Source organism: Canis lupus, chromosome 2 (assembly GCF_011100685.1).
Source record: "Canis lupus familiaris isolate Mischka breed German Shepherd chromosome 2, alternate assembly UU_Cfam_GSD_1.0, whole genome shotgun sequence".
Classification (NCBI taxonomy): domain Eukaryota; kingdom Metazoa; phylum Chordata; class Mammalia; order Carnivora; family Canidae; genus Canis; species Canis lupus.
This window is the reverse complement of record NC_049223.1, coordinates 20,529,751-20,543,753: the sequence shown is the minus strand read 5'-3', so window position 1 is coordinate 20,543,753 and position 14,003 is coordinate 20,529,751. Positions and strand designations below refer to the sequence as shown.

At 44.5% G+C, this 14,003-nt stretch overlaps 1 protein-coding gene across 3 annotated transcripts in view; it reads right to left on the bottom strand.

The window, feature by feature from the left end:
* NMT2 (N-myristoyltransferase 2) overlaps positions 1 to 14,003 on the bottom strand; it is a 66,889-nt gene that overhangs the window by 29,149 nt on the left and 23,737 nt on the right. The gene's annotated exons all lie outside the window — the stretch shown is intronic.

The following is a 14,003-nucleotide window of genomic DNA, read 5'->3' as shown; positions in this document are numbered from 1 at the left end:
TTCAGATGACCCTCATACATATTTCCTAAGCGACAAGAGCTTAAAAATGTCTTATGTTAATGATGTGACTTTTGGAAAGTGCCTATGGATGGGAGCTGGTTGCTTGCGGTGCCAGCCCTGTGATCAGAGGGTTGGAAATTCCAGTCCCGGCCCCCAACATCCAGGGAGGAGAGGGGGTCAGCAGGATGGCCGATGGTTTAATGAGTCCTGCCTACAGAATGCAGCCTCTATAAAACCCCAAAAAAGACAGGGTTCAGGGAGCTTCTGGGTTAGTGAAGCCATAGAGATTCGGGGAGAGTGGTGTGCCCAGAGAGCATGGAGACTCTGCGCTCTTTCCCCACACCTGGGCCTGTGCATCTCTTCCACTTGGCCAGTCCTGAGACCTCTCCTTTTAGGATAAACCTGTCATCTAGAAAATAAAATGTTTCTATCCCTTCTGTGAGCTGTTCCAGCAAATTAGTGGAATCTGAGCAAGGGGTCTTGGGAACCTCTGACTTATAGCCAGTCGGTCAGAAGTGCAGGGGACTGCTTGGGTTTGAGGCTGGCATCTGAAGTGGGGGGCAGTGTGGGGTGTGCACAATCCTGTAGGACTGAACCCCTACCTCGAGGAATCTGATGCTACCTCCAGGATGGAGTTAAATGAGAATTCTGCTGGTGTCATGTAGGAAGTCCCCCGCTCCACATGCACATGATGGGATCAGATCCAGAAACTCAAAACAGGATGTAAGGTGGGAAATGAAATTTAGTCATATGAGAGTTACCAGGACAAGGAAGTAGGAAGAATTATTAGTCTCCACTCAGCCATACTGCAGCTGCTTACATATCATCCGAGCAGGGAAACTGTAGCTAGAAACCATATTTTATAATGGAAGTCAGAGAGCTTTCACACTTAACCACAGTGCCGCTAACCTACTTTCTAGTCAGGCTTCTAAGGGAGAGCTACGTGTTGTGAAAAGCTCCATTATAAACATCTCTTGGGTGCAACAAACCACTCATCTCAACATCACAGAACCGAAGAAACCGCTTCTCCGTAGAAGGGGAAATTTTCCTTGGTAAAGAATTTAGCAAGAGGAATTAACAGTAAGAAATTCCACGTGAAGAAAATGTGCACTGGTAAAACATTTCTGTCTGGAACTCTTGTCCTCTTACGACTGTCACCTCCTGAAACAGCGGAAGAGACACAAGGAGATGTACCGTTTCCAGTTACTTGGGTCTAGGCTACCACAGGGCTCCCAGCAGGTAAGGTGAGGTTCCGAGCTGGTTACGGCACTACGGCCTGTCTGGAGGGTGAAATGATGGAAACGATCAGTTCCATTCTGTTGTCCTCAAATGGCTGTATCTGCTGCTACCTACTTTCCCTCTTGACTTTTTTACCTAATTTTCAAATATATCTGCATCATACAAGACACATAAGATATGTATTAATAGCCTTGTGACATTTGTCCCTCAAAGGCAACCAATGGGTTTTCTGGTACATATTCTTCCAAAACTGTCCTTCTTCTCTTAGCACGCCTTCATTTTCACTGTAAGTTTTAAACAAAAACGGAATCTTAAACATACCATTCGCCAACTTGCTTTTTTTTTCGCCTTCCACTTAACAATGTGTCTTAAGACTTCTTCCCATGTCAGGATATATTGAGCTACCTCATTTCTTCTTAGCAGCTAGAGAGCATTCCATTGTGTAAATATAGCATATTTAACCATTCCTATATTAAAAACTGCTGCGGCAGGGGCGCCCAGGTGGCTTAGTTGGTGAAGCATCTGTCTTTGGCTCTGGTCATGATCCCGGGGTTCTGGGATCGAGCCCCACATCAGGCTCCCTGCTCAGCTGGGAGTCTGCTTCTCCCTCTCCCTCTGCAGCTCCCCAGCTTGTGCTCGCTCTCATGCTCTCTCCCTCTCAAATAAAGAAATGAAACCTTTTTTTTAATGCTGAAAAAAAAAAGTACAGTACTTATATCTTTAAGCATTCATGCCAGTATGTCCAAAGGTAGAAATGCTAGGTCAAAGGGCACCCAAATTTTTACTTTTAGTAGATAATTAAGATTGTTTTACTAAATACTGTGCCAGTATCCACTCTACCAACAGTATGTCAGTTTCTGGTTCTGCATGTAAGGAGCTTAGAAATCACCACTCCATCTTAACTGAAAAATCAACAATTCCTCTTGGATCCATGAGAAAGGCAAAGACACAGGACAAACTAAGACTGGACAGACAGGTGAATACAGGGCACTGCTGCTTCCCAGAGCAAAGTCTCAGGAATGCAGAGTGGGACTCAGGTAAGAAAACCAGAGGTGGGGGCGCCTGCGTGGCTCAGTCGCTTAAGCATCTGCCTTTGGCTCAGGTCATGGTCTCAGGGTCCTAGGGTTGAGTCCTGTGTCGTTGGGCTCACTGCTCTGCGGGGGCATGTGTGTGTGGGGTGTCTTGCCTCTCCCTCTCTCTCAAATAAATAAATGTTAAACAAACAAACAGAAAATCAGAGGTGTAACTGCCCAACTGCTGGGGCCTGCATGTGGACCAGAGACCCAGTCACAGGGATCTCCCACACTTTCATGAGTTTTACCTCTAGGAGCTGTCAGGTTCTGAGAGCAAACATCAGACAACAATCCCCCCATGCTTCTGGCAGTGGGAGGGAAAGAGGGGAAGATAGTGGGCTGGGTTTGATATTTTCCCATGTCACTTAGGCTCTGGTTGACTAGTTTCTTCTGGGGGCCAGGCCTTGTTGAGAACACAGTGCTCCCACTGTAGCGTCCTGTGTCACACAAGAGGGTAGGAGAAGATTCAGGAAAACACGAACGAGTTCACAGCCCAGAGGCACAGACTCACTAGGAGCTGGGAGGGGCCCAAAGGCAGGACCATGGAACCCCCTGGCCCTCACCTCACCTCCATGCTACTGCAGGCCCCCCAGAACAGTTCCGCTCACCTGGTAGCTGACATCCGGCTACCCAGAAAAAATTACAAGGCATACTGAGAGGCCAAAAACACACTTGGAAAAAAAAAAAAGACCAAGCACAGGAGTCAGACAGGGCAGGGATACTGGAATTCTCAGACCAGGAATTCAAAACAGCTATGGTTAATATGTGGAAGTGTCAAAGGAACAAAGGAGACAGCATGCAAGGGCCAACAACATTAACAAAGAGATAGAAAACCTGAGAAAGAACCAGAAAGAAATGATAGAAATAAAAGGCACAGTAAGAGAAATGAAGAGTGCCTTTGATGGGCTTATTAGGGGACTGGGCATGACTGAGGAAAGAATCTCTGAACTCCAAGATACAGCAATAGAAACCTTAACAGGGGGTGCCTGGGTGGCTCAGTGGTTGAGCATCCACCACTCAGGGTGTGACCCTGGGGTCCTGGGATTGGAGTCCCACATCGGGCTCCCTGCAGGGAGCCTGCTTTTCCCTCTGCCTGTGTCTCTGCCTCTCTCTGTGTGTCTTTCATGAATGAATAAATACAATCTTCAAAACAAAACCCAAAACAAAACAATACAGAAAAAAAGCTCAATGGAAATTTCCAAAAGCGGGGCACCTGGGGGGCTCGGTTGGTGAAGCGTCCATATCTTGATTTTGGCTCAGGTGACGATCTCAGGGTCATAGGACAGCACCCCACGCTGGGCTCCCCCTACCCCCACTCTCACAGGCAAGTATGCACTCTGTCTAAAAAACAAACAAAAACAGGAACAAAAAAAAGGAACCTCAAGAAGTGAAAAGCCATGAGAACAAAGCCTGATGAAGTAGAAAAGAATATCCAAAGGCTGTGGGATAACTAACTACAAAAGGTGTGACACATGCGTGATGGGAATACCAGAAACAGAAGGAAGAAAGAAGGAACATAAAAAAAATATCTGGAAGAGTCACGACTGAGAATTTCCCCCAATTAATGTCAGACACCAAACCACAGATCCAGGAAGCTCAGAGGACACTGGACAGGATATGTGCCAAAACACACTAGCTTCGGCATTGGCACATCCTTTTCAAACTACAGAAAATCAGAGATTAAAAAAAAAAAAAAAATCCTGAAAGCCAGAGGCAAAATACACTTTTTTTCTTATCAAGGAACAAAGAACAGTAAATAAATGGGAATGTAATTTCCCAACTTCTCTGCCAATACTGAAATATTAACACTCTTACTCACCTTTGACAGTCTTTAAAAAAAAAAAAAAAAGATTTTATTTGAGAAAGAGAAGAGCAGGAGCAAGGGGAGGGGCAGAGGGAGAGTGAGAAGCACACTCTCCTCTGAGCAGGGAGCCTGACCCAGGGCTCCATCCCAGGACCCTGAGATCATGACCTAAGCCTAAGGCAGATGCTTAACTGACTAAGGCAGATGCTTAACTGACTGAGTCTTGTAAGTAGAAAAGTCTCGTTGCAGATTTAACTTTTCTTTACTTAATCAGGAGTGAGGCTATAAATCTTCCCATGTTTACTGACTACTTATATTTTTCCATGGATTGCTCATTCATATCCTTTTTCTATTACTCATCTCTTAAAAAAATTGATTTGTCAGTGGCCTTTATAAAAGCATGGATGGAACCTACCAGTTGTGAAGTATTTTTACTTTGTGTGCTTTCATTCAATCCTTGCAACAGCCCTATGAGATACAACTTTATGTCTGTACCACATTGCCTAGACTGCTGTGTATTATTTAGATTGCAAATACTTACCTGGTTTATTTTTGTTTGTTTCTAAATGTTTTATTTATTTATTCACGAGACAGAAAGAGACAGAGACACAGAGGGAGAAGCAGGCTCCCTGCGGGGAGCCCAATGTGAGACTCAATCCTAGGACCCAGGATCACATCCTGAGCCGAAGGCAGATGCGCAACCAGTGAGCCACCCAGGCATCCCTACCTGGTTTATTTTTTTATGGTATCTTTTCCTATATAGAAATGTAAAATTTTGGTGGAGTCTAATATTTTAAAAAACTTTCCCTTGTAGCTTCTGAGCTTTTAACTATTGCTTAGAAAGACCTTCCCTATTATTGCAAAACTACATAAATATCCTTCTATGTTTCTCCTCTACTAACTTTGTTGGAAAATCATATTTAGCTTTTAATTCATTTGGGGTAAAAGGTATACAATGCCAAGTGCCATATCTCTACTTTTCAAAAATACATAGTAAATACAAGAAGTAACATAACTTGTTATTACTGGGGTCACACTGCACTGCGCAGAGACTGCTAAGCAAATATCATAAGAGAGGCAGATCTGCCTACTTACTGGATGCCATCACATAGTGAGGTTCTCTTTTTACCAGATGCCGTTCCAGTTGCAAGCAGTTTCGAAACATGTCCAAAAATTCACTGATCCTTCTCTCAGCAAGCAGTGGGGTCTATTCCTCTCCCCTTCAATCTGGGCAGGCTTGTCACCTGCTCTTTATGCAGCAGAAGCGACGCCATGTGATTCTGGAGGCTGGGTCACAAAAGGCCATGCAGTGTCCACCCGGCTCCCTCAGGATGCTCATTCTAGGGGCAGCCTGGAGCCATGGAAGAGGTCTGAATACTGAGACCACCGGGCCAGCAGACAGTGCACAGAACTCCAGGCAGCAGCGGCACCAACCAGGGCTGCGGGAGGGAGCCTGGTTGGACAATCAGCTCTGAGGATCCATGCCTGCACCAGCGTGAGAGGTGCCAAGGGAGAAATTGCCTTTCCACCTTAGAGAATCTCAAGCATGACAGACTGACCGCTGTTTTATGTCACCAGCTCTGTGGTGACTGTGTTACAGAGCGATACAAACAGGATCAGAAATTTGGTGCCTGAAAGTGGAGGACCGCTCTAATAAAACCCTAAAACACAAGGCAACAGCTCCAAGGAGGCCAGGTGAAAAGGAAGGAGAGGAGACTTACTGGTGAGGACTCTACAAAAATAAACACAGTGTTTTGTGTAATGGTTACTTCAGTGAGTGCTTCATTTTCAAACAGAAACCTGAATCAGGAAAGGAGACCCTCATTATGTACTAGAGGAGCAACATTTAGAAAGCTGCTGCCAGTGATAATGGAGAAAACCAGAAAATGTACCTAATGAGCTGATGATGATCTAACTAAAGATTTCTGGGCAGAGATTGAAGGTGCCGGCTCTGCTTGGCTGTCTATAATGAGACCATAGGGGGATCAACTCAAGAATAAACTAGTTAGTTTCTGAGTGGAAGTCAGAGAACATATACACTCAGCCAGTACTTTGCAGGTTAAAGAATAAGTGCTTCTCATACCCAGCATCTCCAGAAGGCAAAGGAGATATTTGCCTTCTTGACATATTGACATATTAAGAAATGGCCTCAAGGGCACCTGGGTGGCTCAGTGGGTTGAGAGTCTAACTCTTGACGTCAGCTTGGGCTCAGGTCATGATCCTGTGGGTTGTGGGATCAAGCCCTCATTGGGCTCCATGCTCAGTGGGGATGGGGAGTCTGCTTGAGATTCTCTCTCTCCCTCTCCAACTCCCCCTTGCTTGCTCATTCTTTCTAAATTATTAAATAAATAAATCTTTTAAAAAATGGCTTCAGAACAGAAAATCAATGAGAGGGTGGAGCCATAGGACCCTCTGTTAGGACCTTAGAAGATTGAAGGTGGTGCCTCTGGACCATTCCAAATGGACAAAAGAAAAAAACAAACAAACAAATGGACAAAAGGCTTGATGGGCCTTGTCTATCCTCTGTAAATATTAGAGCTTCCAAGAATCTTTGAAACACAACATTCTCACCAGAAAGAAAGGTTTATCTGAAAGGGATTTTAGGGTAGCTTTGTCTACCAGAGCAGATTGTAAATGGAAATGCAGGAAAGCATTTCTAACAGCATTACACCAGCTTGAAAGAGAGTTGAACAAAGTCAACAGAAGCCTTTGGACCTTCAGTCTTTTCCAGGTAAGAAGCAGAAGAAGGTTACTCCCAGAGATGCTAAGTCAGTTTTCTTTTGGAAGGATGCCTGGAAGGCCAGGGCCCAGAGCCCAGAGCCCAAAGGACAGAGCCCAGACTCACGGAGGACAGCTCCCAGGGAGTAGGGCTGAACCCGAATCCAGGAGCAGCCAACAGGTTCTTGCTTGGATTTCAGAACTGCTATGGGCCAGTGGCTGTGGTTTGCTTTCTATCCCCCCACCCCATGCCCAGGCTCTCCTACATCTGTCCACCATTTCACAAAGGGTGTGTGGGAAGCAGACAAGGTACCTGCTCCATGTATGGTATTCAGATCAACCCCCAGAGCCCTCAGCCATACTTAGACTTAGTTTACATGAGATTGCAGACTTCAAGCCTGAGCCTAATATATAAACCAAAACACGACATGACTTTGGGGGAGAGTCTTAGGGACAAGGAGAACAATTCTGTATGCAGGGAAAGTAAGATGCATTTTGTTTGTTTGTTTGTTTTAAGAGAGAAAATGAGAGCCCGTGCCAGAGTGGCAGAGGGAGAGGGAGAAAGAGAGTCTTAAGTAGGCTCAGTGCAGGGCGCGATCCCAGGACCCTGAGATCACAACCTGAGCTGAAATCAAGAGTTGGATGCCTAAATGGCTGAGCCACCCAGGGGCCCCAAGATGTGTTTTTGATAAGATAGGTATGAGGAATGGGAATACATTTTTGTTGAAGGAAGAGCTAATAATTTTGTCCTAAAATGAGACTGATTATTTAAAGAAGGAAAACTTAAGACAAAATGTGAATGTAAAAACAAAGTGGTAGGGAGTTTTTGAAAAAGAATTTTTACATGTGGTCAGGACTCAGACTGGAATGAATTAATTTTTTTAATTTTTCTTTTTTTAAGGATTTAATTTATTCATTCATTCATTCATTCATTCATTCTCAATATTAAAGAACCTAAGTTTTGCCAACAACTACATACTCTTCTGTAGACTCTACTACTGCCACTTTGGTTAAATAGATAATTAAATATTAAGTTTTATAATGATGTACAATTCCATTTGGATATGTGCTTTAAGCCCTTCTGAGGTTTTTTTTCTTTAAGATTTTATTTATTAATTCATGAGAGAGACACACACACACACACACACACACACAGAGGCAGAGACACAGGCAGAGGGAGAAGCAGGCTCCATGCTGGGAGCCTGAATGGGACTTGATCCTGAGTCTCCAGGATCAGGCCCTGGGCCAAAGGTGGCCAAAGGCGGCACTAAATTGCTGAGACACCCGGGCTGCCCTGAGGGTTTTTTTAAAATCAGAGTTCCCAAATATTCAAATCTAGATGAAGTCTTCTTGACTAATTAGGCTTGTTTATTTGGTATGATCAGTTACTTGGGGAACACTGTCAAACAAATAATGATAAACTTCTTGTATTATGTTGTATGGCAAAATGCTATCGCTGTTCTAGTAAATAGATGAAATCTCTTAAGTTTTAGTATGTCTTGGTATAAGGTCATCACTTGACATTCTGATTACTGAAATGTGTGTCACAAAATAACTGGATTTCCTTGTTAACGGCATTATAATAAACTCTCACCAGATCTTTAAACGTGGCCATTTTTGAGTCATTGATGATTACCCATGCTGGTGATCTTACATAATGTGTTTCATCTTAAGGAGAGTCATTGAATAGACTTTTGACAAATACAGGTTTCCAACATCTTTAAGATCATAAAATTAAACTGGGTAAGAATTTCTGGAACTAGGGATGCCAGGGTGGCTCAGTGTCTGAACATCTGCCTTTGGCTCAGGGCATGATCCCGGGGTCCTAGCAATGAGTCCCACACTGGGCTCCTTGTAGGGAGCCTGCTTCTCCCTCTGCCTGTGTCTCTGACTCTGTGTGTCTCTCATGAATAAATAAATAAAATCTTAAAAAAAAAAAAAAGAATTTCTGGAACTAAAAGAAAAGCTGCATTCAAACAGAACAGGAATTAGTAACATGAGATTGAATGAATTGAGGAAGACAATTATAGTTCTTGTGACTCTTGTTTGAAGCACTGCTGGTTCTCTAATGTTTGCTCTTCCAGATTTAAGGAAATAGTTTCTCTTAGGATACCTATGACTTACATAAATATGATAAAATATTCCTTTGTGAACAAATTGAAACCTGTATCTTTTCTCCCTTTCCAAACCCTCTAGAAATCAAAAACTCTCAGTGAGTTCTCTTTCTTTTGTGGCGATTATAATCATTTGCAGAGGTTCAATAGCAATCTGTTCTTGTAACAGGACACCACTGGAAACACAAGGTATGTTACCAAGGTGTTGACAGAAGTGTCATACTAGAGAGACAGGCACAGACTCCGAGGTGACCAGACAGCTTTAAGGGACCTTTAGTGAGGTTGACTTGATGGAGCCAATGAGCCCCTTGGAAATGCTGGCCTGTTACCCTGCTGACAGGTCCCAGCAGCCTCACCAGGTGAGTAAAGAATGTCACTTCCTGGCAGGTACAGGAAATTTCAGGATATTTTGGGGACCTGAAGAAGAGGAATTCACCCAAACCCATAGGCACTCCGGGCAACTCTGACAGCAAGTATGTGGCTTGGTTTCTGGCCTTAAGAGGATATTAAAAGTTCAATCTGAAACACTTTATAAAAAGTTCCAGCATAGCAGATTTATAAGAACTTGTACAGCCAGTCACTATTCTTACTGTGCGTATATAAATAATCAGGCCAAGTTTGTTAAAACTCAACTTGTCTTTCATTTGGCTACCTCTGATGGAAATGAGGGTGATTTGAGGGAGAAAAATTATATTTCAATAACAGACCTTTGGAGATGTTAAATTCTACCTCTGATTGTCTTTAAATGTTTGTTGTTTGCCTAAGCTGGACTGCTTGAAGTATAAACTTCAGAGAAACCACCACAACAGCTCATGTGTGGACATTCTTCTTGCCTGTTACCCTATGGGAATAATAACAGGACCCATGGGCATATGATTATTTTAATAGCTGGACAATAGGATGGACTCCCCAACAGTTGTATAACTCAGCTGACACCCTGGCTGATTCTATGTGGCTGGGACGGCAAAATTGCTCCTCAACAGCCGGAGCAGACCACAGTCCATGGGTTAACTATGGACAGTGGAGACTGTGGACAGCCCACGTTCCTCATGATTGAACTGGACGATGCACTTGGGGATGCCCACATCTCCCAGGAGGAGCTGTCTCCCACTTGCCAGTGATTCCTTGTAATTAGGACATTGTTAAAGCTAGACATCAGGCAAAGTGGTTTCCTGATAGATTTCTCCCTTAATCATATTTGTCGCAAGAGCTGCCCCTTATCAATGCAAAATGACAAGTAGAGGCTTTAGCTAAGCACACGGTAGCCATCTTTAATTAAACCTGGCATGCAGTCACCCTCCTACATAAGGAAACCACATGCATTTGAAAGGTAGTCCTTCAAAACTGGATGGCCCTTGATATTTTGACTGCAGCCCAAAGTGGAACCCATGCTCTCATTAAAACAGAATGTCGTGCCTATATTCCAAATTACTCAAAAAATGTAACCAGAGCCACAGAAGATTTAAACAAACACATCACTGCTATAAATGCTCTAGCTCTAGATCCTTTTAGCAGGATCTAAATTTGACTCCTTCCAAATGGAAATACACCCTGCTAAGCATTGCTCCATTTCTTGTTCTTTTGGTGGTTGTTTGACTTTTTGTGTTTGTCAGATGGGAGCCTGTGCTATTCACACAAGCCTGGAGAGGCCTTTACTGTGTAGATTTTGGGAGGAACCAGAGACACGAAGACCTGCTGCCCTGTCCAAGTCTTCCATTCTGAAATCCCTGCGTCATCCCTGGTCGGCAGGAAGTAGCTGCAGAAGAAATGGCTGCTGTCCCTTCTCCTTCCATAGAAGTGGAATGGCATTTTCACGTGGGGACAGGACGCCAATCACCTCCATTTTGACCTCAGCATGTAGTTTCTAACTGATCAGGTTCTTCTTTCCAGCTTATCTCTTAACTTGGGCAAAAGATATCCTCAAGCACTAGGGACCACCCAGACCCCCAGGGCAATGACCGACTTGACCTTTACTGCCCCCCTGCAGGTACCACCGACCTTTGTCCCACATCTTCCTTACATAAACCTGCGAGTGTTTTCAGCCCTTAAGAGACAGTCTTTTTGAGACACTAGCCCACTGGGCTCCTGGTAAAGTCCTTTCTTGTTTACCACCATTCATCTCTCTACCTTTGGTTTTTTGTCAGTGGTGAGTGGCTGACAGGTCTGTTTGGGTCAACCAGAGCCAGGTGCTCCTGCACCCCTGCACCCTGGTTATAATTCCCTTCCCCTGAACATATGGACTTACAGTCTCGTGACTCACTTATAACCCATAATTACAACAAATGTGTCCATATGTGACTTCCAAGTCTAGTAAGAAAAGCAAGCAGCCCCCATCCACTTCTTGTGGAACATTCTCTCCATCAGATGACCCTGAGCCCTGCCCTGCTGGTGAGGTCCCAGGGAGGCACACTGAAGGAGAAACAAGCTGACCCCTACTAACAGCTGGCCACATGAGTGAGCCACCTTGGGTGTCTGTTCAGTCTAGGGGAGCCTTTGGCTTCCTGCAGTCCCAGCTGAAATCTGAATGGGAACCCCATGAGACACACATCCCCCACCCCCCTCACCGGGAGAACCTTCTCTAACTGGGCCCTTTCCAAATTACTAACCCACAGATTCTGTGAGCCTAATAAAATGGTTGCCATTTGTTACAGAGTAACAGTTACTGGAACATAAAGATATAACAAAGTCTTGCTTTATGAGGCATATATTCCTAATGCAATTTAGATAATACACAAATGGAAGACCCATGGGATATTAAATGAGACAGGTCTGTAAGTGTGTAGCCTGGCGGCTTGTACAAAGAAAGCCAGTCAATAAACACTAGGCACTGTTATTATATAGTTAAGCATGCTGTTCCCCTGCCCTGACACCCTTCCCTCCTTCAATGCCCAGCAAATTGCTTGTCATTCAAAATTCAGGCCAAGAATAACCTCTTCTGAGGTGCTCCTCCCCTAATCTGGATCAGGTGCCCCTAACTCAGAGACAGCCCCCCGCCCCGCCCCTGTCATCTGAGCGTTGTTCTATTCAGCACACTCTAACCTGGGGTTCTTATCTGCTTTTCCCACCACAGTGTAAGCTTGAGTAACAGAACAGCTCTCATTTCATTATAAAATGTATGAAATAGAAAAAAATATATCATTCTCTGTTCATCAGAAAGACCAAACCTTGATTAGAAGTTTGGAATTGTCAGCCCCAACAACACCTCATTTTCGAGAGTGGGGAGGGGGCTGGAGATGGAGTTATCCACCGACCATGGGTACTCATGAAGCCTTCATAAAAAGCCCAAACATCCAGGGTTCAGAGAGCTTCCAGGTGGGGGGTACACAGAGGTGCTGGGGGGGGGGCCCACCTGGAGAGGGCGGGCATGGAAGCTCCATGCCTCTTCCCATATACCTTGCTCTAGGCCTCTCTTCCATCTGAATGTGCATCCGTAGTCTTCACCACATTTTTATAAATAATAAACTGGTAAACACTAAGCCATCTGTTTTCCTGCACTTTGGGAATTCAAATTAATTGAACCTGAGGAGGCGGTCATGGTAACCTCCCAACTTCTAGCCAGTTGGTCAGACGCAGGGGTGACCACATGGGCTTGGGACTGGCATCCCAGGCAGCGGGAGGGCAGCCATGTGGGACTACCTTCAGGAAGACAGTATGGGAGCTGCATCAATGTGCAGGGCACCCAGCTGGTGTGGCAACACTGCCTGGTGGGGAAGCCCCCACACCTGTGTCACGGTGACGTGTCAGCAATGTGAAGGTCAAGGAGAAACACAGTGGGAGAGCTGGCTTTTTCCTACTCAGATGTGTGCTAAACAGTATTCCTGCTCACCAATATTTATGAATCTCCTCTCTTGTGGGCACTAGAAAGTATGATGCATATACATCCCCACCTGCTTGGAAGTGAGGCGCGGGCAGGCAGTTTGCTTAGCTGGTGGGAAATGAGGACAGGTAACAGGTGCCACTCCCAGGTGAAAACTGGAGCGCCATTATACTTTCTTCCCTGCTGACCTCTCCTCCCAGCCAAGCCCTGCAGCTCTGAATCAAGAAGATGGCCATTACGTGGGGATGGAGCCTCCTGCCTCACTAGGTCCCCAAGTACCTCTGGAGGCCCTTGCCTGCACACACACACACACACACATACATACATACACACATACACACACACAGAATGCATGGGAGACAAATCTGTGGTGACTTACACAACTGAATTGCAAGTCTTGGGCACCTGGGTGGCTCAGTGGTTGAGCATCTATCTGCCTTTGCCTCAGGTCATGATCCTGGGGTTCTGGGATCGAGTCCTGTATCAGGCTTCCCGTAGGGCGCCTGCTTCTCCCTCTGCCTCTGTCTCTCATGAATAAATAAATAAAATCTTAAAAAAAAAAAAAAGAATTGTGAGGTTTTTTGTTTGTTTTAAGCACAGGATAACTTAAAGTCTACTAACTGATACGAAGCATTAGCCTATCACCTAGCAGGTAGGTCATAAAGGGACTCCTCTTTCCATCAGTTACTATGTACTAAAATCATAAACTTTTCTATTTTAAAATGGATAATTCATTCCTCTGTAAAGTCAGAATATGAAAGGTATCTTCCATAGTGAGAAAAACTGTTGAAGAACAGCCCTCGAGATACAGATTCATAGTTCCCTATTCCTAAAGTAGAAAGTAGTGTGTACATTTTTGGAGATGCATGAAGACCCTGCCAAATGGTACCCTAGTGCTCTAAAAACAGTAATGTATTTCCACCCCAAAATGAGTGGTTTATTTTCATCAAATCTGAGTAGGATCAAATTTGTACTATTGTGATGTTTACATTTAAAATCATCTGGTGGCTAAAGGCAACCATAAATATCTGACTAGCAACTGGGCTTAAACAAACACATCAGAACCACATAGCAGAGCTGGAAATCTGCCGTGGATAAGTATGGTGTTGTGAATTCTCTGATTTGGGAGTCTGGGTATTTCAGGCTTTCCACCCTCAATGCTCCCATGGCTGGCGCCTGGTACGGTATTGAACTTGCTGAACTGTGGCTGTGTGCTTTATGTCTGCGCTGTATCAGTG